At 44.3% G+C, this 24,485-nt stretch overlaps 1 protein-coding gene across 1 annotated transcript in view; it reads left to right on the top strand.

The window, feature by feature from the left end:
• LOC138262270 (transcriptional regulator Kaiso-like) overlaps nt 1-11,977 on the top strand; it is a 297,541-nt gene extending 285,564 nt beyond the window's left edge. The window contains exon 3 of the transcript XR_011199221.1: nt 11,559-11,977. The gene's annotated coding sequence lies outside the window, so the exon portion shown is untranslated. The remainder of the gene's footprint in view (nt 1-11,558) is intronic.
• The last annotated feature ends 12,508 nt before the right edge of the window (nt 11,978-24,485 follow it).

Raw genomic sequence — 24,485 nt, 5'->3', positions numbered from 1 at the left:
TAGACCCCACACACACACAGCCCCTATGTGACGCCCTTTCCAACCACTTCCTCCACAAAATCCTGGACATCCACAACAGCTTCATATCACACACACCCACCACACATACCCCTCACTCACCCAACTCAACCCCCACTCAAGACCCCCCCACCACACTATCCACATGGACCCCTACCACACACGAAGAAACCGAAAAAACCATCCACTCCGGTTCCCCTTCTGACCCCTGTCCACACCGCATCTACAACAAACCTAGCCCTACCATTGCCCCCATACTCTACAACATAATCAACTCCTCTTTCGACTCCTACCCAGACCCCTGGAAGCACGCGGAAATTACTGCTCTCCTAAAAAAAAAAAAAAAAAACCCGACCCGGAGATCCTCTCCAACTACCGCCCCATCTCCCTCCTCCCTTTCCCCGCCAAGGTTGCAGAGAAATTAGTCAACACCCGCCTATCCCACTTACTCGAAGCAACCAACACCCTTGACCCCTCACAATCTGGGTTCCGCAAGAACCACAGCACAGAAACCGCCCTCATCGCATGCACTGACGACATCAGGACCAAAGTCGACAAAGGCGAGACTGTCGCACCCATACTCCTAGACCTCTCTGCATCTTTTGACACCGTCTGCCACCACACACTCTGCACACGCCTCCACAACATAGGAATCCGCTACAAAGCCTTAGACTGGCTCACCTCCTTCCTCACCGACTGAACCCAGAGAGTCCACCTTCTGCCCTTCCACTCCAACACTACCAAGATCACCTGCGGAGTCCCCCAAGGGTCCTCCCTCAGCCCCACACTCTTCAACATCTACATGATACCCCTAGCCAACATTCTCCGAGCACACGGAATCACTATCCTCTCCTATGCAGATGGCACCCAACTCATCCTCTCCCTCACCCGCAACCCCACCACCGTCAAAACCAACCTACATGCTGCCCTCCTAGACACCACCAACTGGATGACCACTAACCACCTCAAGCTCAACTCAAACAAAACCGAAATCATCATCTTCGGCCCCAACAAAACCACATGGGACGACTCCTGGTGGCCCACCGCCCTAGGCCCCGCACCCACCCCCGCAACCCATGCACGCAAACTCAGCATCATCCTCGACCCCTCCCTCTCCATGACACAGCAAATCAATGCTCTAACCTCCTTCTGCTTCCACACACTCTGCACTCTAAAAAAAATCCTTCAAATGGATCCCCCCAGAAACCAGAAAGACAGTCACCCACGCACTCATCAGCAGCAGACTGGACTATGGCAACGCTCTCTACACCGGCACCACACTCTAACTCAAACGCAAACTCCAAAGAATCCAGAACACAGCCGCGCTCCTCGTCCTTGGCCTCCCCCGCCACAAACGAATCTCACCACACCTCAAATCCCTTCACTGGCTCCCCATAGACAAGAGAATCACATTCAAGATCCTCATCCATGCACACAAATCCCTCCACAACACCGGCCCAACCTACCTCAATGAAAGAGTAAACTTCCACACTCCCACACGCAACCTCCGATCAGCCGACCTCGCCCTAGCCACAGTCCCCCGCATCCAGCACACCATCACAGGAGGCAGGTCTTTCTCCTACCTCGCCCCCAAAACCTGGAACTCCCTCCCCACTGACCTTCGCAAAACCAAAGACCTACTGGTCTTCAGAAAGAACCTCAAGACTCGGCTGTTCGACCAGTGACCCTCCCTGGCCCGCCCCCTCCCAATTCCCCCTCCCCAGCGCCTTGAGACCCTCGTGGGTGAGTAGCGCGCTCTACACATTTCTTTGATTGATTGATTGATTGATTGAAAAAGCAAGAAAAAACATAAGTTATAATAATCTCAAACATAGATCCTATTTATTTATAATAAACCCAATGATATTGTCCTTCTTATCAAAAATAACGATCATTTCTATGTATGATCACCCCCTCTAACCAAAAAATACATCAACATAAAGTACAGAGCTAAAGGAGAACACACCATGCACAAAGACAACATGTACTGCACAAATGGACACAGACAAAATCAAGGAAGTCACAAGACAAGACAAAAATATCCAAAAAACAGATAAATCACTCTACCCCAGTACATCATTTATCAAAAAAGCTCAATATTTACAAATAATAACAAAATAAGCACACAGAAATTGTATAATAAATATTTACAAATAATGACAAAACAAGCAAAAATAATATGAATTTATAACAATATTGCTACAAATGATTGATAACTCCTGTGTGAGAAAACAAACTGTTCTCTCTCTCAAATATAAAGCAATATGTTGCAAGATATAATTCCTTTTGTGAGGTATCCAATTGGAATGATCAAGGAAAGGAATTTCCAAAAGTCATTACGTATCCTTTCTGGTCCAAAATTCTTTCATCCACTTGGACGTGATCATACATAGAAATGATCATTATCCCTCACTGTTGGGCAATCAACCATTTTGAATGCCATCCAGGGTGCCGAGAGGCATTTGCAGCAAACAAATGCATACCTGGAGAGCATTCATTCTGGCGTGGTGGCCCAACAGAGAGCATTTCAGGTTCTGGCCTCAGCACTGATGGCAGCCATTGTCCCTGTGTCCAGCATCCCCCCTCCAACTTCCACTACCCAGACCCAATCCCCTGTACCTCAGCCTATCCCAAGCACACCCTCAGACCAGCAGGCACACTCATTAACACACAAGAGTGGACATGGCAAACATAAGCACCCCACATCCCACAGGCACTCGTACAAGCACCATCCCCATGCAGACACACCAACATCCACTGCCTCCACTGTGTCCCCCTCCTCCACGTCCTCCACATCACTCCCTGTCTCGTCTCCACTCACACCTGCATGCACTGCATCCTCAGCCACTACCTCCATCACCAGCACGCCCATCACCACACACCGCTCACATGCAATCACCACCCCCACTACCATTCACACGTCCCCTGTGTCCTCTCCCAGTGTGTCTCAGAGCCCTCCTCCCAAACTACACAAACGCCGGCACACACCCACTCAACAGCCATCCACCTCACAAAAGCCTCCAGCCCATGCACCCTCACCCAAATTCAGCAGAAGTACACCTCCTACAACCACTACCTCTTCCTCCACTCCCAAACCCCCTCCATCTACCTGTCCGAGTGTGTCTAAAAAGCTTTTCCTCGCTAGCTTTGACTTCTTCCCTACACCTCCCCCTCGTCCTTCCCCTAGGGCCAGGATGTCCAGATCCCAGCCCAGCACCTCAGCCACGAAATCCTCCAGCACTGTGGTCCCTGCATGTCCTGTAACAGTGCGGGTCGCACTCATCAGAGCTGCCAGTGCGCCACCTAATGAGGCCAAGGATCACCCTATTCCACCACCTGCCAAGGTGAAGAAGGGGACAACATGCCGTAAGGACAAGCTGCACCAACTAAGCAGCAAGGCCTCCTCCAAGACAAAAGAGAACAGTGCCAAGGTCCCAGCAGCGACTTCTAAGGTGGGGAAGGGACACAAGGCTAAAGGGAAGGCAGCTCAGGGCACAGAGCTTCAGGATGAGGGACTGGTGACACCCCTTCTGCAGGTCAGAACAACAATCTGTACTACGGTGGACACCACCGCAACCACTGCCACCTGCACCGCCACCTGCACGCCTGCTGCCTCTGCTCCAGTCCCCAGCATCATCCCCAGTGGGCAGCCGTCCGAGGCTGAAGGAGACGTCCTGGTGTCTCCCTCCACAGGCGCTGACACATGCACCACCGCCAGCATGTCCGCCGCTGACACCGCCACCTGCCCCGTGACCTACTCAGACTGTGGCACCACAGCCGATATGGACATCATCCCAAGGGGGCAGTCGTCCGAGGCTGCAGGAGACGTCCGGGACCCTGCACAGCGTACATGAGGCACCACAACCAGCACTGGCAGTACCAGCAGTTGGCAGGCAGGGTGGAGTGTGTCTCTGCCTCCATGGAGTATCATGCTACCTGTTCCCAGGAAATCTTGTGGCTCTGACACCCAGGTGCAGGAATGGGAACTGCCAAACACCATGTGAAGCACTCTGGGCACAAAGCCCCCTCCAGAACCAGTGTAGAACAGCATCCACTACCCCACTCCTTGGCAGGATGAAGCACTCTGGGCTCTAAGCCCCCTCCAGAACCAGTGGAGAACAGCATCCACTACCCCAGTCCTTGGCAGGATGAAGCACTCTGGGCACTAAGCCCCCTCCAGATCCAGTGGAGAACAGCATCCATTACCCCAGTCCTTGGCAGGATGAAGCACTCTGGGCACTAAGCCCCCTCCAGAACCAGTGGAGGAAAGGATCCACTAGAGAGACACCCACCCACTTGAGAGACTTGTGAGACTGTGGCTGTGCACTCCCCAGGACCAAACAGTGTGCAAACCACCCACTTGAGAGACTTGTGAGACTTGTGAGACTGTAGTTTTGCGCTCCCCAGGACCAATCAGTGGGCAAACCACCCACTTGAGAGACTTGAGAGACTGTGGCTTTGCACTCCCCAGGACCAAGCAGTGGGCATTGAGCCCCCTCGTGGAGCAGTGGAGTTGTCCCTTCATCCGGCTGAGGTGCCCCCCTCCCCTTCCCCCTGAGGTGCCTGTTTTTTTTCGACCTGATGCCCCAGCAGTGTTCTCTCCGTTTAGAGGCAGGTATCATGTGTGGGCTTCGCCCATGCATTTTGGGACCACTGGTCCACGGACAATGAATGGAACATTATCCGGACTTGTGTAGTTGCTGTACATACTTGTTACTATCATTTCCTTTTGTCCTTGCGTTCTTCTAGAGGGTTACGGGGTGTATATGTAATGTTGCGGCATGTATTTGTGTGTATGGTGTTGTGGGTGAGGGTGGGGGTGGATTTGTTGCGTGTTGCATGTGTGTGTCACTCTCTTTTTCCTCCCCCCTCCCCTGTGTACTAGGTGCAGTACTCACCATGGTCGTCGCCCCCGTCTTTGCTGCTCCTGGTAGAAGAGGAGGTAAACTGACATTGATAGCACCTGTAACTCGGGCTCCATGGCGTCCTGGTTCCTCGTTGGGTGTCGAGAGGTGTGTGGTTTCCGTTCCAAGTCCTGTTTCTGCCGTGCTTTTGATGGCATTGGTACCGCCCCGGAAAAGCTGGCAGATTGGTGCCTTGTAATACAGTGGGCAGTACATTGTCTTCCGCCTGTCTGTTGTCGGTTACCGCCGCAGTGTTTGTTTCTACCGCCTTGGCGGTCGGAGTGTTAAAGTCGCTGTCTGTTTTGGCGGTTTCCGCCATGGTCTTGATTCCATTTTTTTTCCGCCGGCCTGTTGATGGCATTACCGCCGCTTTACCATTGACTGCCAGGGTTATAATGAGGGCCTTAATCTCCCCATGCCTAAAGCCCAAAAGAAATATGTCCATGTGTAATGTAACTGATGCTCATGTAAAGCACTCCAATACCTACTGTTCAAGTCTGTACTATATTAAACTGCAAAAAACCATAATAATTAAGTGCTATGCATACTTCTGTCATTGTGCTATACGTGGGCTACATTTAGGTGATATTTGTGCTATATTTGGGCTCTTTTTTCCTCTGGTGGCCATCTTGGGAGACTTATTTGTAATGAAGCGCCCTAATCTCCTCATTTACTGCAGTATCCTCTGTAGAAAATGCTTTAATTTTTCCACTTAGATTCCATTGAGATGGCAGTCAAATGTGCCACACTTTAGGCATAAATTCTGAATGGTAGCACTCTAGTTGCTCATTACAACACTGTAGTAAGTGCCATTCACTACAGTGCATTTCAATGGGGTGGTATCATGCGTAATGGTCCCAAGATGGCTGCCATCATTTTCTGGTTAAAGTACTGACAGCCAATTAGATCTCACCATGTGATCCGTGCTTAGGATCCATCTAGATATAGAGATTTATTTTCCCTTTAATATCTCAAAAACTACTGAATGAATTCACACCAAATTATAAAAAGCACTCTTTCTGGACCAAGAACTAGCTTTCTGAAATTAGATTTGAGGCATTGACCGTGGTCACACCATTCAGAAGCACGATTGGGTTGCACGCTGGCAACCGCCGGTGGAGTTTAGATACATATATATTTACATATGCATGGTAAAGGCATGCACTGTATCGTCAAACAACAATTTGCTGTTGATGTATTTACTTAGATATATTTTAACTGAGCCATTACTTTTTCTCAAGCGTTTTACATTTTTCTTTCAGTTTTCATATTAAACTTTAGTATGATTGCTACCTCAAAAGCTTTCCATTGTAGTTCATATTATATTGTATACTTACCACAAAATACTCAATGATAATGTAAATGTTTGCATCTGATTTAATTGTTTCTAATTTAGATAACAGTGCCAGTCCAAAAATAAAAGGTACACATTATGTCATCGGATATACAAATGACAACGTAAGGTCCTGTTTTGCTTGATTGTCACCTGCATCTACCCCTCAAGTGCATTGACATTTGTGAACCTGCATAGTTTTTGGTAGTCTCCTCCAATACTTCCATATACATTCACTCTGTGGCAGCACAGATTTTATTACAAGAACGGAGGCTCCTATTATGCTTCCTTTTCTTGCTTTATTTGAATAGCAGCCAAGATAACATAAATAACGAGAACTACATAGCCCATGAAAAATGGAGAAGAGATGTCATTGATGAAGTCACAAACAATATCCAATAGAAAACACCCAATCTCAATAACTATCTTAACTGCGAACAACAAGTCCTCTTTTCTTGCTGCTCGCATTCAAGATAAGTTCTATTACCTCATCTCATATTTTTCTGTCGTTGTGTGTTATTTATAATATTAGTATTTTAGTATTTATTATATCATTATTAATGTTTTACTTATTTCAATGGTTTAAATTGTTTTCTTTCACTTGAACCATATTGCGTTTCAAATTTTGCCGGCTTTTCTAAACGAGCGCTTGCTTTGCGCTTCGCGGCTGAGCCGAACGTTCTTCAGAAGGTTTGGCTCTCCCGCCTCGCTCTCTCCTGAGGTACGCGTTTCATTTCAGCGCTTACCTCAGAAGAGCTCGGTTTCCTGTTGGGACGTGTCTCCACGGGAACTTCTCCTTTTCAATCGGAGAATCCGTGGCTCCTCAGCTGATCGTTGAGCGCGTCTGCGAAGGTGTAAGGACATCTGTTCCGGCTTAAGAAAATCGAGGGGCGTGCCACGCCTTTTTATGACCTTTTTTGGTGGTTGGGGAGTGTCTTCCTCTTCACACACCCTTTTTTCCACACGCCCACAGAATATTTTAACCCTTTGTTCACTGATTTATTTTTAAGCATATATTTTCCTTCTTTTTTTAATTTGTGAGCTTCCTGCCTGGCTTTCCTAATTTATTTCTTATTTTTCTTATCTGATAATGTCTAAAAAAGTAGATGATCATTCCAGTGAGGTTGATATGGACAATTTGCGTGCTGATTTAAATTCTTTTATTCAAAATACTGTACAGCAGGCTGTATCAACGTCTATGCTACAAATGTAAAAAAAATTGGAATTATCTTTTAAAAAATTGTCCTCTCACAATACCAATGTTTCTGAGCCAGTCAAAGGTAAAAAGCGCACTTTTTCTAAAGTACAAGCAAAGTCGAGCGCTGATGAGTCTCCCCAGATTGCTGGTCCTTCCCCCCGTAAGGAGTTTAATACGGTGGAAAAGGGTCCCTCTCCTCTTAATATAACTCAGTTGAGGGATACTGATGATGACATGGAATATGATGATGGGGAGGATGATGATATACAGGGTTCTGACGATCTCTGGCAAGGGCCTTTGGAGAAAAGGCAGAAAATTTCTCTTTCTGATTCAAGTCCTTCATATATTAATGATTTTACTGTTCTTGATGCTTTGGGGGAACCAATGTTTGATCCCACTTTGATACACCATCCAAACTCCACTGAATGGTTCCCGTCTGATCACGTGGCGGAATATGTTTTGTGTCATTTAGGACACTCCTTGGACAAAGCCACGAGAAATAAATTGCGCTCTGAATGTCCCCGTCCCTCCCTTCCGCACAGCATCACTTCCACGCCTGTTATAGATCCTAATATGGTTTTATTTTTCTCTACGTTTGGTAAGGATCCGAAGAAAGGGGTCGACCGTGCGTGGTCTGTGTGCCAGGACAGACTATTAGATTTGGTTGGTCCCCTAACCAGGATTCCTGATTTAGCTGAGGATGCCAGGTTGGAAGGCTCACAGATTGATCCTGATTCCCTGTCCAACTGGGCCCAGCGGGCAATTTGTATATTGGGAAATGCAAACACAGCTATTTCCCAGGAGAGACGAAAGAGTCTTTTGCTCAAAATAGAACCTAAATTGGGCAGCTTGGCAACCAGAGAAGAAGGACAGCAGGCTAAAGGTCTTCTTTTTGGGGATTCGTTTATTAAAGAGCTCAGTAGATACGTTTCTACCTTTGCAACACTGGATAAGGATCAGGTCTCGATGAAGAAGATCTTCAACTCCAGGGTTTTTGGCAGGGCCGGTAAAGGAAGGAGCCGCTTTACCGGCCGCTTCGCATCCCGTGGTGGCAGTTTCCGAGGCTCCTCTTTCTACTCCCCTGAATTCAGACCTCAGTTTTATCCTCAAAGAGGGAGAGGTTTCAGGAACAGAGGTTACCGTCAGAGAGGAGGACAAGTCTCAGGTAAGAGATTTAAATTTTGGCCCTCTTCCTGTGGGAGGTCGATTAGCCCATTTTCTTTCAAATTGGTATCGAATTACCGCGGACCCTTGGGTTCTTCAAACCATTCAGGGGTATTGCATAGATCTTTATCAGGTTCCCAGTCAAACTTCCCCACCTCCTCCTCTAAAGTTTTCTCAAGAACAATCTTGTTTGATTTTATCTTTGATTTAAAAAAATGTGATAGAAGAAACATGCTTTCATCCCTCGGGTTTTCTCAGTACCATATTTCTGGTCCAAAAGAAGAAAAAAAAAATTCGGCCAGTGATAAACCTAAAATTGTTCAACAACTATGTTGTTTACAACCATTTCAAAATGGAAAGGATTCTCCATCTCAGAGACATTCTGTTGGAGGGCGATTGGTTCGTTCGGCTGGATCTCCAGGACGCTTATTTTGCGATTCCTATCCATCCCTTTTACAGAAAATTCCTACAGTTTCAATGGGAAGGTTTGATTTTCCAGTTCAAAGCTCTTCCTTTCGGACTCGCTTCGGCTCCTTGGTGCTTCACAAAGGTGATGAAGCCAGTGGTAGCTTTTTTAAGAGCTCAGGGAATAAGATTGATCATCTATCTAGACGATTTTCTCATAATGGCTCAGAACAAGGACACCCTGTTGCAGCATTTGCATATTTCCCTTCATCTGTTGCAGTACCTTGGTTTTCTGGTAAACATGGAAAATTCTTCTCTGGTTCCCTCGACTCAAGTGGAATTTCTGGGGTTCCTCATAGATTCCAAAGCTACATCTCTGTCTCTACCCCATCAGAAGGTAAGTCGAATAAAACACGAGCTACGGCAGATCCTCAGTCTCTCCCATCTTTCTCTTTGATCTCTAGCAAGAATTGTAGGCCTCTTGGCCTCATCCATTCAGGCCATATTTCCAGGTCCGTTACATTACAGGGCTCTTCAAAGGCTAAAGATTCACCATCTCCGCAGGGGTCTTCATTACTCGGATGTAGTTCAGTTGGATCAAGACTCTTGTGCAGAGATACAATGGTGGCTAGATCATTTGGAAGCCTGGAACGGAAGAGCTATTTTCTCTTCGGCCCCAGATCTAGTATTAGAATCCGATGCAAGTCAGACAGGTTGGGGCGCAAGGTGTGGCAACATCTCGACTGGGGGCGTATGGTCAGAGAGGGAGTCTGCCTTGCAAATCAATTGTTTAGAGATGCTTGCAGGCTCCTTTGCTCTAAAGACCTTCGCAAAGGACAAGGTAAGTTGTTCTATTCTTTTAAAGATGGACAACATTTCCGCTGTAAAGTATATCAATCATCTGGGAGGAACGAGATCCAAGCCCCTTGCGGATCTAGCCAAAAGCTTTTGGGAATTTTGCCTTCTTAGAAAATTGTCGGTCACGGCACAATATCTACCAGGGAAAATTAATACAATAGCAGATTGGTGCTCACGCTACCTAAAAGATTCCAGCGATTGGCGGCTTCACCCTTTAGTGTTAAACAAACCTTCTTCGAAATTCGGCATCATGTCGATAGATCTGTTCGCTTCACGATTAAATTCTCACCTCCCAAAGTTTTACAGCTGGAGACCGGATCCTCAAGCTCTCGCTACGGACGCTTTTCTCCAGGACTGGTCTCCCCATCTCAATTATGCCTTTCCTCCTTTTATGATGATAGCCAGAGTCCTGGCCCAGGTTCGTCGTCAACGAGCCTCCCTAGTATTAGTGACCCCCTTTTAGCAAACCCAGCCTTGGTTCCCTTCGGTTCTGGAATTGTCAATAGATTTTCTGGTCCTGATTCCTTCTTTTCCAGAGCTCCTTCTCGATCCAGAGGGTCGTCCTCACGATATGGTTCTCGACCACACTTTAACTCTGGTAGCATGGAAGATTTCGGGTCAGCCTGGAGAACCCCCGGAATTTTGGAGGAAGCTGCCCAGTATATCCGCCACTCTTGGGCCCCAGGAACGTCTAAGGTTTACAAGTCTGCCTGGTTGGTCTGGTGTTTGGACAGGAACTCAGATCCCTTTTCAACCGATGTGACTTTAATCATTAATTTTTTAGCCTCCCAGGGGAAGGCATACAGAACAGTGAATACTTATAGATCAGCGATTTCTGCCGAACATGTTCGAATTGATGGAAAACCTGTTGGGGAACATCCTTTGGTGTGCCGTCTTTTGAAGGGAGTAAGATTTTCCAATCCCCTTGCACCTAGATACACGCATTTATGGGATGTGAATTTGGTTTTGGATTTATTCAACTCTGGCTCGATAATGAATTGCTCTCTTTGAAGTGTCTTTCTGCAAAGTTAACTATGTTGTTATGCTTAGTTTCTTTGAAACGTGTTTCTGATGTTAGAGCTTTGGACGTATCCTCCGTCCAGTTTTCTCTTTCTAATGTGTATTTTAGGGTTCATAGAAGAACTAAGACTAACATTTCTGTGATTCATTACCCGTACTTTCCTTTGCATCCTAAACTCTGTGTTGGTAAATGTTTAAAAGTTTACATTGCTAGAACTGCAGATTTAAGAACGTCCTCCTCTCCACAGTTGTTGATTTCTTTTTCTAAACCTCATAAACCCGTCTCCTCCCCTACCATTGCGTGATGGGTTAAATGGGTTATGACCCTTGTGGGTATCGACACTACTTCTTTTGGAGCACATTCTACCAGAGGTGCTATGGCTTCTAAGGCTCTTTGGGCTGGAGCTCGATTGGAGGACATTCTTAGATCTGCAGATTGGTCTAATGTTACCACTTTTAGGACTTTTTATTGCAAACCTATTTCTTCTGTGGCTGATTCTGTTGTTAATATGCTTTAAACAAGCATAATAGGAGCCTCCCTTCTTGTAATAAAATTCAGATTTTCCTAGCTTTAGTGAAGGAAAGTCTAGATTTTATTAAAGACACGGAGGCGAGTATTATCCCACTGCTTTTATTAACCCACCCATTTATTTTTCAGTGCCGGCTCCCCCTGCACCACTCGCTTCATCTTGAAGATGCTGGTTCTGTGTCTAAGACCCTTCCTCAGGAAGATCTTTCTTCTGGCATTTCCCACGATCATCGGTTAACGCTTTCCGGATGTTGTGATGACCACCTGAAGCCGTCTCCTCCGTCTTCCCTGGACTTTGCAAAATACTTTTTCACGTTATTAATGGCCTTTTCCATTATTTTGGTTATTATTCCTTTGTTCCGTCCGCTTTGATCTGCTCCTGCAAGAAAAGAGGACTTGTTGTTCGCAGTTAAGATAGTTATTGAGATTGGGCGTTTTCTATTGGTTATTGTTTGTGACTTCATCAATGACATCTCTTCTCCATGTTTCATGGGATATGTAGTTCTCGTTATTTATGTTATCTTAGCTGCTATTCAAATAAAGCAAGAAAAGGAAGCATAATACTCGCCTCCGTGTCTTTAATAAAATCTAGACTTTCCTTCACTAAAGCTAGGAAAATCTGAATTTTGTATAAACCCATGAGAACTTAAGCCATCATATTGCCAGAAACAAAAGCTATTGTTTAATCAAAGTCATTCCCAATATATTTTCTTATATAGGAACTCAAGAAATCAAACATACATAATGAATAACATATGTGAAATAAAATTAGAAACCTAACAGTGACATTACAAATAATTACAATCTGCTAGTGTATAACTGCTGAAAGCTTTTTGAGCTGCTTGTGCAATACACACCTGAAATCTCTCGTATACTCTACTTGACTCGATAAGTACATCTTGCCTTTAAGTCAATCCCTTCCAGCACCACCTCTGACACACACCCCTCTTCACTGGTGTTAGACCTATCAGGCTTGGAGTGGTCTTCCCCCAAAACATTTAAACTCCCGTTCTCCATTTTGCTGACCTTCTTTTTATTGGTCCTAGTACCCTGTGCACTTTATCACTGCTAACCAGTGTTAAAGTGCTCGTGCTCTCTCTTCAAAACATGGTGGAACTGGCTTATGCCCAATTGGTATACTTAATTCACTTGTAAGTCCCTGGTAAAGAGGCACAACATGTGCCCATGTTCTGTAAATTACATGCTGCGAGTGGGCCTGCAGCACTGGTTGTGCCACCCACTTAAGTAGCACTGTAAAACATGTCCCATGTCTGCCATTTTAGCCTAAATGCAGTTTTAAACTGCCATGTCGACTTGGCATTTAAACCTCCTGAAATCCTTAAGCTCCCATGTTATTACATATAAGTCACCCCTAAGGTAAGTTCTAGGTAGCCCATGGGGCAGAGTGATTTGTACTTAAAAGGTTGGTACAAGTTTTACATGTCATAGTAGTGAAAACTTCCTAAATTTGTTTGTCATTACTGTGAGGCCTACCACCCACATAGGGTAACATTGAAGATTCCTTATTATATTTAATAAGCTGTAATTTCCTATTGGGAGCTGGTAGATATGCCATGTTTAGTGTCTATAAAACAGTAATGGTAAACCCCCCTTAAAAGATAAAGTTGGATTTCTCATTACAATTTTGAAAATGCCAAATTGGCATTTTACTGTCCTTAGCTCTTTTGTGTCTGTAGCCTGCCTTGGGTCACATGACTGGGTGTTGCTGACAGACTTTGTTAATTCCTTCCAGACAGTCACACAGTAGCGGGATTAGGTGTGCCTGAGTGAACCATTTACTGGCAGGATAGAGTCCGGAGCTAAGCACAGCCCTGCTTACCCTTGAATAGCTTGTGCTCTGCATTCACACAAAGGGCAAACCTACCCTGCATTGTCACTTCAGCCACCATGGAGCCAGGGCAGGAGAGGCAGGAAATTCCACACACTTCAAAGCCTCTGTCTTATAGTTTCTTCCATCTTCCAGAAGCTGGCCACCAGGATATAAAAGTAGGACCTCAGATATTAACTCTTCAGTACACTTCTGGACCTGTGAATACTCTGCCAGGAAGAAGGACAGCTGTGCTGCTACAAGAACTGCCACTCTGCTGGACGGCTGCTCTAAAGTAACTGCTGCCCTGCTGTGCTGACCTGCTGCCCTCTTGACTGGGAAAGAACTGGACCTGTAACTTCATCTTGAACCCAGGACCCCAGAGTGACTCAAAGGGCTAGTCTGCTGTCCTCCAGATCTGAGCCTCAGGGACATAAAATGCTTCCCAACCAGCTCCTAAAACCAGCTGCAGCAAGGTCCTGACCCCCAACTAGTGCCTGTCAGGTCCTGGACCCTTGATGTGACTCAAGGGCTCTTGAAATCAAACTTTTGTGCTGTTTGTGACCGCTAACAGGCTCGTTTGCACCGCAACTGTGCCACTTGCACCGATAATTAGCGCGTGAGCCGCCAACAGCCTGTCTCTTTTCAAAGCAAGCATCAATCGTCTGCTAAGAACAGGTAAAGCTAAGCTCCATCCTGCTCATCAATAACATCATGCCTGTTCTTTGCAGCACTCCAACCACCACCAGCAGCACTCTTCAACGTGAACAGGACCCTTGGCACACAACATGCGCAGTTACCCTTGAGGGGGACTAATCTGGGGCTGTATCCTACCCGCGCTCCATTGCGGTCGGCATGAACATTTGACTTTGACCTGGTTCAGTGCGACCAGATAGCCACGGTTGGCGCTTTATGCTTTTAAGTTCTATATTTTAATTTATACTTTGAAAATTCATAACTCTGGTTCGACTGATTGGATTTTTGACATTTTGGTCTTGTTGTATTTATTAAATAATGTTGTTCTATTTTACACATTGCCTCTAAGGTTAATTTGTGGTTTGCTTGTGGCTTACCATGAGTAGGATTGTGGTTGTTGCTTGACCAGGGCTCACATTCCAGTCAATCAACAATCCAATTTCTAGCAACTGCTCATTGTCTAACAAATTTTGTTTGTTATTTCACCTCCTCTGCTTGTAGTTGATGGATATTAGAAGTGCAGTTTTTTGCAGTACTGTTACAACATAAACACAAAATGAATTAGTTAGGTTATTGAAATCCTTTGTAGACCAGTTCAATATTGAAAAGGCTTTTGTCAGAAACATGCTCCACTTGCAATAATAAAGGATAGATTACATATCTAGAATTACACTTAAAATACATAGTTACCACAATGGATTGCAAAGTATTTTTATGAATACACATATCCAGTTGTACCAGATGTGACTAGGATTCCAGAAATAGATTTATCTTTAAATAAACGTCATCGTTTAAATATATAACTTATGATTGAAAAATGTATACATTACATTTTTATTAGTTATCACGAGTCACTGAAGTACAATGAAATAACACTGATTTATTTGAATAAAAGGATGTAAAGCTTACTGATTTGATATATAAATTAGAACCGCTAAAATGTATATTTGTACATTTTTAAATAAATGAAGTTGGAAGATTTGCATCACTTTGCACATAGAGAGACATATTTATGAGATTGTCACGCAGTGCAGCACAGCATGTTACCTTGTTGCACTGCACTGCACTGCACTGCATGACAGGGAAAGGGCAGGAATGGGCCATATATGGCAATACGGTGCATTCCTGCCTTTTCCCCTGTGCTGGTGCACTTTTGGCAGCCTAGAGCCAACGCAGACACACTTGCACTATGTTGCACCAACAGGCACCTTTCTGCACATAAACAATCCCCTGAGGCATTTTCCTCTATCTACATGTGCTGTGAAATGCAGCACAAATAGAAATAGGAAGTACCGCATCCCCTGGGAAAACGTTGCAGTTTGGTATATTCCCAGGTTTACCGGTTCTGGTAAATCTGGGAATGTGTCAAAATCCATTGGAGATGCTCGGGTTCACCCACGCAACGTCCGTGGAACTCCCTCCCAGGCAGAGTAAGGCAATGTACGGATTTGCACTGCATTACTTTACTCGAGATTTATGGAGCTACTCAAGGCCAAGTAAAGTGGCCTTGCGTGGCTTCATAAATCACATTTGGGGTTTACGTCACACATGTATCACATTAAGTGGTGCAAAAGTGCCGCAAACCGCCTCATAACTATGCCCCACAGTTCCTAACCCTGATTCTGTTCACATCCTCTTGCTGCAACATAATCTTTAGTGATGATTTTTTGTTGTTTTTTTAAATCCTTTCTTTCCCATACAACCATATGTGATAGTTTAGATAGGAAATGTGACTTATTATCCATCATGCACTACTAATATGAAAATCCTTCAACAGATCAACTCTAATTCCATCTTTTGTGTGATTTGTGAGCGCGACCCAGGTAGTATTTTCAGTCTCTTTGCCATTATTTTATCAGTGGGTCAGAGCCATGAATTTTCAACTGCACGACATTCCTGGCAACTGCGGCTTGATGAAGATGAAGTTGTGGAGTAAGTACACTTGATTTTAGTGAAAGAGTAATGTTGGAATTATACTATTTACAGTGTGCTTGTAGTGTGTAATGATAGACATTAATTTGTGGTGCCCAAATTACATTCTATGCAATAATGTTGGTTGTAATATTTTCTGCTCCTCTGTGTTCCTGCACCCCGACCCAAACATAAAAAAACTCATTGATATCCAAGTAAGCACCTCATGGACATCCTGAATGACAGCACGGCAGGACCCAATGGTATTCCAGAAGAATAGTAATCCTGACTTTTAATTCCCATGTTTAATGTATTTCCAAATCAGGAATTCGCTTGATGGTTTCTTGCCACTGAATGCACCACACAGTGGATTTTAATGGAAAAAACAGGGGCTTGTTTGCTTATGGAAAACGCATATCTGTAGCCCAGGAGTAGTCACAAAGTCAGATCAGGATGGCAGCAAAAAATTACAAAGAAGGACTTTTTCCTCCACTGTCCAGAAAAGAATGGAACTGTCAAGGGAGTGAGCTGTGAGGACTAAAATTCTTCAGACACGGCACATGTTTTTTTTGTGAAAGAGCCAGCAAACATAGAATGGAGGACTATACAAAGCTCCTTCAATTGTACTGGATGTTCAATAGCCAGCGAGTAGAAGATGGCAGGAAACATAATCAAACTTTCTGCAACTGAGCTCTCACATAATTAGGATTTCTCGAAGAGAGAGAACAAAATGTCCCCATTTCAGTGCAGCGCAATAAATGCAGGCAACGTGTTTCAGGAGCTGTCCGCTTCTTCAAGGCTCAAAACAAACCTTTTCACTTCAATAGCTACATATTGTAAAATCAAAGGACCAGTTGTAGGAAACCAGGGTTTTGGCTGGTTGTCCCCCACTTTTTGCCCCCATGCTAACTGCCAGATGCTGGTTTTCAGCTTTGACAGTGCACTGAAGCCTGCTAATAATGCTCCAGTTACCAGTGTTCTTTTCCCCTAAAAACAAAATGTCTAATTGTAGTCAATTGGTACACATTTTAGCACCCCTGTAAGTCCCTAGTAAATAGTACCACTGGTAACTAGGACTTGGGACCTAAAGAGGGTCCTTAGAACTGTAGCATGTATTATGCCACCCCAAGAGGCCCCATACAAATTACATGCAGGCTGCCATTGCAGACTGCATGTCACGGTGCAAACCCTGAGTGAAAACAAGACATGGCACACTCACTGTGTGCCATGTCAAAGTCACTGCATACAATATATGTAAGCCACCCCTACTGCAGGCCGTAAAGCCCTGAGGCAAGGAGAATTATATTCTATGTGAGAACATATCTGCATGAGCAGATATGCCCTTGGGATGTTTACTTCTACTAGATATTGCAAGTGAACAGAGAAGCCATCTTAAAGCATGTACTGGGCACTGGTCATTATGAGTTACCCAGCTACATAATGGCTTCAATAAAACCTATGTTGTTTGGTATCAAACAACTCGTCTTAATCAATCCATATGGATGCCAGCATTGCAGTTCTTATTACATTCACCCAGAGGGTACCTTAGAGATGTCCCTTGAAACCTCTCCTCTAGCTAGTCCTCTAGTGTGCTGGTATCAACCAGCCTGCCACCACACACTAGTTTCTGACCCCTTGGAGCTGAGAGTCTACACTTTCAGAGGCCAGAAACAATGCCTACTTCCAGTGGAATGTGTTATCACTCCTCCATCAGGATGGCTGGTAAATCAGCATATCTGAGCTGGAGGCCTCAAAGCCTCTGCTGCCCTTTGATATGCAACCCTGGCTTCCCCTGGACCTGAAGAATGCCACCTTTTGCCCTGAGGCCCATTTGGCACCCAGACAGGTGGGAAATTAGCTATAAAGTAGGCATGTTGCAACCCCAAGCTAGTCACACCCCTTTGGTGGGCAACCTGATGTGCTCCACAAAGGAAGGGTTACGCCATCTTGTTTTTGGTGAAACTAGGAACTCGGGGACAGAGTTATGCATACTCCCCACAGGAAGTGGCCATATAGGAGGTGTAGTCTCCCCAGGTAGCCCTTTGGCTGCTACCCTACTCCCCCCTAAATGCCCCTGAATTCAGTATTTAGGTGCCCCCTGGTACTAGGAACTCAGTTTCGACTGACTGAAGTAAGAAGACGACAAAGAAGAGCTGAAGAAGCGAGAACTGTGAACTGCTGGTTGACTTTGATGCAAAACCCTGTCTACCTACCTGCTCCAGTCCTGACAATAGTGACAACCCGACTCGTCCTACAGCTGTGCATCTCCCAAAAGTCTTTGAGGGTCTCCAGCACTTCGCCAAGTCATCAGCATCTCCCTTAAAGTGAAGGAGCCACTTCCCTGCAGCCTGGAGGCACCAAACGCAACACCCAGCTCTAAGTTCCACTGACCATTGGATCCACCGATACAGCAGCCACCCAGGAGTAGGTCAACATGCTCCAGAAGGCCAGATATACCTCCCCACCAAGTGAGACGATGCCAGGCCACACCGGAGCCGTCCTGCACCGATACCCCGGGTTGAAGCATAATATAAAAGTGATTGTATTTTTGTAAACATTGGTCTCAAGTTTCGTTTTGAGTGTGTGTCTGATTTATTGAATCTGTATGTTGAACAAATGCTTAGCACTACCCTCTGATAAGCCTAAACTAACACAGCATTTGGGATTATTATTTTTACCCCTGTCAATCAATAAGGGTCGCCTGGAATATCTGCATAGTGTCCCCTTATAATCGGAACACTACATAGACAGACAGCTTCCTACACCACTTTAATGACACTTCGTAGCAAGAAACAACCTCTAGAATATTGGTCACATCATATATATTGCCGTGTTTAAAGGTGAGTATTAATATGTACTGTTGTGTTTGTAGGTGATTCACATAAGCAGCAACAACTAAATCGTCAAATGTGCAAATTTAAATCTGTACTGATTGTGATCCATGAGGGTCATCAGACTAACAATGGATAGCATAGCATATTATATGCTGAATTGTATTTCTGATTTGCCATGGGTGACAACATATTAGTTTCAACTTAATTACATAAATCTTGCTGCTTTTGAGACTCACCAAATAGAGATGATGTGGGTATTATTCTACTGATGGTTTCTTTCTATGAAAATTCATATGTAAAAAACAGAGTTATACCCTGTAAAGAGTTTGATCTCCCTTCCTACTGATATACAGTATGAGAATTCACAAACAAGCTTTGGGTATCAAAATATAGGAAGCCGTTAATACAGCTGAGAAACCTAAAACCTCCAAAAAGGTTATATGTACTTTATTTGTATAACGCACAACAAACCCAGGATATCCCGACTCTGAAGTATCCTGAATCTGAAGTTGGGGCTGTGTGGGCCGAGCCAGGAATGTGGCTAGATTCAGTTTCTTGTGGAATTCAAGAACTGAGTAGGCAGCTCTGATATACAGAGGCAGATTGGTCCAGGCTTTAGGCGTGAGATAGAAAGCAAGACCACCTAATCTGGCTCTGCATAAGCGTGGGAGGGGAGTGCAAATAGGAGTCTGGAAGAGTACAGGTGTCTGGTAGGTAGTTGTTGGGATATATGGGACCAATGGTGTGTATATGTGTATGAGGTATTTGAAGAATGCTCATTTGTGGGTTAGGAGCCAATGGAGCTCTCTGAGGTGTTGGGTGATGTGAGTGCAGAATGAGTCTGGCCACTGATATATGTTTTGGAGGGTTTTGGCCGTTGAGCATTGATTCCAGCATAGAGTGTGATGCCATAGCTACCCAGTTTTCTGGTGATGAGGGCTTGGGTGATGGTTCTGCGAGTGTTGGTGGGGAGCCATTAGAAGATCTTCTTGAGCATTTTGAGTATGTGGAAGCAGGAGATGGAGACGGTGTTCATTTGGCTGGTCATGGAGAGATGGTTGTCGATTATTAATCCTAGGTTCTTCACATAGGTTGCCAGGAGGGGTGTGGGTCGGAGTTTAGTAGATCACCAGGTGGAGTCCGAGAGCGAGGTATCTTTGCTGAAGATTACAACTTCCGTTTCGTATGTGTTGAGCTTGAGGCAGTTGGTTTTCATCAATCTGTTGACTTTGGTCATGCAGAAGGAAAAATTGGTTCAGGTGTTTGACATTTTGTCAGAGAGTATGAGCTTGGTGTTGTCTATGTATAAAAGTGTGAGGCTCCTTGCTGAAAGTCCACTACATCCAACTGAGAGAGATGACATTTTATTAATAAATTAGTGGCATAGAAGTTAGCATATGGTGCTTAATTAACATAGGTTTAAACGCATAACAGAGAAATTAACATGAGTTGTAAAATATGCACATTTGAAATTTAATTAACTATATGGCCACAATTCATATACTGCACCACATTTTAACATGCAAGTTTGAATTCGTATTAAAGTACTAATGTGAATAAGTATTAAAAATGTTATTGAAGTATTAAAAGAATATTAATTAATCAAACTTATATTGACATAAATACATTTTATTATTTCCAGTTATATATATGTGAAAAAATAAATCCACATTTAAATTAGTTCTAACATGTTATGAATAATGTTTGCAATTAAATAATTTTCTTTGCATATATGAATTGTAAGGTGTGCAATAGGTATTCTAATGCATTAAAAATGTTAATGTGTATTAAGGCTTCCTTGATTTGACTAGTCCTAAAGGCGATTCATTTTGCAGCAATAATGGAAAATCACTTGTTTATTTTGTTTCCTATGACCTGAATTCTTTCCCCAGGCTGTTAATGTGAATGTTGTATTGTAGGCAAGAGACATGTTTTGGATTCAACAATGTAACACTTTTTGTTTTAGCTGTCGAACAGGATAGGAAATCTGTAGTTCAATGTGAAATGAATCAGTTTAGTTTATTGTTTGGCGTGGGAAAGGGATATCAAGTAAAAAAATAATTGGAGAATGTAATATTTTGTTAGTAATATGTGAAGTTGTTCGATGACAATGCACTTTTGCTGAGAAGATTCTTAAAAGTAACAGATTTTGGTGGTGTCATCTGCAGTGATTGGATGCTGCATTTGAGGTCTGAAATGTACCCACCTGAAGGACCAATGAATGGATTGTGCATACTTCTAATTAGTGAAAAACTTTGGAATTGAAGTAAGTCTTTCCTGAGAAAGTCTTAGAGTTAGTCCTGTGCTTGTCTTGATGTTGTCTAGAACGCTGTTTAAATCTGCTGTCCTAGTCTCTGAGTCTCCTGATGAGTTTCCTCATCATAGTCTTAACTGCCCTATTCTGTTATGTGGTTCAGTACTAATAAGGCCAACTAAATCTGAACTGCTGATTTTGTCTTATGTGCACCCATGTTCCGCGCCATCTCGATGCTGCTGTCACCTCATGCCAGAACAAGGTGAACGTCCTGCTTGAAAAATTGCTATTGAATGCTGTCCCATGAGGAGAGGTATAACTAAATGTGGTTTCTTGTTTCCTTTTCAGTTAATGACTTACACCAGTATATTTGTGTAGTAAGTTATCCTACTTAATTGTTTTTCCACAATATTTTTGTCTTCCTCTTGGTTTTGCTTTTGCCCGCATGTGTTTGTGCGTTCCCACATATGCAAGTCCAAATTTGTGTTAGTGTTAGGAATGGCCCAGCTCTGAAATCTGAAACCTGAATTCTGAAATTGATTGTGAAAACTGTATTTTGATGATTCACTGATGTCGCCATAATCTGCTTTGAATTCTAACCATAATGTGCATATTGTATTGTTGCTAATTTACATTATTCTTTCGTAGTGTTTAACAGTATTGATGTTTAGTAGGTTAAATCTTTTCAGATGTTCAGGTCACCCCATGGTTTTCATGTATGTTTATAACTTAGTTTTGAGCACCATATATGTGGCATTGATTTTGGGATTGCAATAAAGCTTTGAAACTTTATTCTGTTTGGAGTTTGATTTAGTGTTTAAAATTGTTTATGGTATAATGTTGTTGATTTTTTATTGAATGATTATAACTACTACAATGCTCGTCAAGTCCAAAGGTTTGATCAATCTCTGTAGGGGTGAGATTGGTGATGGTATCCCACCTGAGCGCTGGCGGTTTTTTAAATCGGAACCTTGGGGGAAGGAAATTTTCCGTAGGGCCCAGCACGTCAGCATTTTTGGTAGCAGAGTTACAGTTCTATATTTTGAAGAGGAGAGTCAGAACTTGCCCACACTGAGAGTTGTTCTTGGTATAGTGTAAGGGTTGATGAAATTCCAGCATTGCGTTACAAGTGTACGGTATGTGTTTTGAGTACGGTTTTGCACTTTCAGTGCTTCGGCTAAATTGCGGTGAAGTGTGATGTATGCCGTGAAGTAGGGAGTTTGCGTCCTCCAAGGTAATTGAGTAGGGAGTGTACGTGCTCCAGGTAAGAGAGTGGGGAGTTGGCATACTCCAAGTGAATGTTGCGCTTTGTGCTCTAAAATTGCCCACATGGTTGTTGTTGTTGTAACGGGTCCTGGGAGGCCTAAGACAGAGTATTGTACAAGTGTATGGAGGCACTTCGTTAATTTATTGTCTGCATGTGAGGTGTTGGTTGATTGAGCGCTGTCGACAATATCCATAGTATTTCCCTTGAGTAGGTGAGTTGTTGGTTGGTATTAGGTGAATCCTGAGTGCACATGGAGGATCTGTGCCAATCAGAGTGAGATTTGTGGGTCAAATCTTACTTGCGTTTCTGAGAAAGCCACAGCCAGAAGAGTAGCTGTTTGTGCGAAAGGCCAAAGTCAAAATTTTCTTACAGCTGGTTGAGTCCTACCCATAGGGAGCAGACAGGTTTTAGTTTTTGTGCTCGCAATATTTGCATTTAGGTTTTGCGTGAGAGGTTTATGGGACAGCTCTGGAGTCAGTCGCAGCTGCTGATCGGAGTGAGTGTGACGTCACTTGGTCCGATCAGAATGTAGCCTTGAGTGTTGTCACATCCCCAGTCGTACAAAGGCAGGTTCAAATAATTCCAAATGTGTCTGCTGCAAATGTTGCATAGGTACCAGCGGTATATCCAACAGTTCCAAATGTTATTACAGTTCAGAATGTCCCATTTCAAGTTTTGCCACAGCCAATTCAGAATGCAGGAATTATTCAGTTTGAGTCAACACCTAAGGCACGGACACCTACACAATTTGTGAATCAAAGACAGACCATGCCAATGTATTCCCCAGTAATAACACCACAGAATATTGTCCTGAATAAGTCAAATCAAACTTTTGGTACAGTATTTTTAGCTGGCCAGAATAAAAGATTATTGTTCCTGCAAAATCATTCAAATTTGACAGGACCAGAAGCATTAACAGTTCCTGTAACCATAGGTCCAGTAGTCCCTTGTATGCCCAGGGTAATAATGAGAGTGGTCTCTGTAGGAGGCTGGCCTGGCTTGTAGTGGGTACCAAGGGGTACTTACACTCTGTACCAGGTCCAGTTATCCCTTATTAGTGTAGAAGAGGTGTTTCTAGTAGCTTAGGCTGATAGAAGGTAGCTATAGCAGAGCAGCTTAGGCTGAACTAGGAGACATGCAAAGCTCCCACTATACCACTGGTGTCATATGCACAATATCATAAGAAAACACAATACACAGATATACTAAAAATAAAGGTACTTTATTTGTATGACAATATGCCAAAAGTATCTCAGTGAGTACCCTCAGTATGAGGATGCCAAATATACACAAGATATATGTACACAATACCAAAAATATGAAGTAATAGCAAAAGGAAGCAATGTAAAGTTACAGTAGATTGCAATAGGAAAGCATAGGTATAGGGGCAACACAAACCATATACTCCAAAAGTGGAATGCGAACCACGAATGGACCCCAAACCTATGTGAGCTTGTAGAGGGTCGCTGGGGCTGTAAGAAAACAGTGAGGGTTAGAAAAATAGCCCACCCCAAGACCCTGAAAAGTAGGTGTAAAGTGCACCTATATTCCCCAGAGAGCACAGAAGTGGTGATAGGGGAATTCTGCAAGGAAGACCAACACCAGCAATGCAACCAAAGTGGATTTCCGGACGAGAGTACCTGTGGAACAAGGGGACCAAGTCCAAGAGTCGCGACAAAGTTGAGATTGGGCAGATGCCCAGGAAATGCCAGCTGAGGGTGCAAAGAAGCTGCCACCGGATGGTAGAAGCTGTGGATTCTGCAAGAACAAAGAGGACTAGGAACTTCCCCTTTGGAGGAAGTCCCACGTCGTGAAGAAACTTGCAGAGGTGTTCCCACGCAGAAAGACCACAAACAAGCCTTGCTAGCTGCAAGGGTCGTGGTTAGGGTTTTTGGATGCTGCTGTGGCCCAGGAGGGACCAGGATGTTGCCACTTGGATGAGGAGACAGAGGGGGCGCCCAGCAAGTCAGGGAGCCCTCACAGAAGCAGGCAGCACCCGCAGAAGTGCTGGAACAGGCACTACGAAGAGGAGTGAACCGGAGCTCACCCGAAGACACAAAAGGGAGTCCCACGACGCCGGAGGACAACTCAGGAGGTTGTGCACTGCAGGTTAGAGTGTCGGGGACCCAGGCTTGGCTGTGCACAAAGGAAATCCTGGAAGAGTGCACAGGGGCCGGAGCAGCTGCAAATCACGCGGTACCCAGCAATGCAGTCTAGCGTGGGGAGGCAAGGACTTACCTCCACCAAACGTGGACTGAAGAGTCAC

The sequence above is a fragment of the Pleurodeles waltl genome, chromosome 2_1 (genome assembly GCF_031143425.1).
Source record: "Pleurodeles waltl isolate 20211129_DDA chromosome 2_1, aPleWal1.hap1.20221129, whole genome shotgun sequence".
NCBI classification, from domain to species: Eukaryota; Metazoa; Chordata; class Amphibia; order Caudata; family Salamandridae; genus Pleurodeles; species Pleurodeles waltl.
The sequence above is the reverse complement of the archived record's forward strand: the minus strand, read 5'-3'. Positions and strand labels throughout refer to the sequence as shown.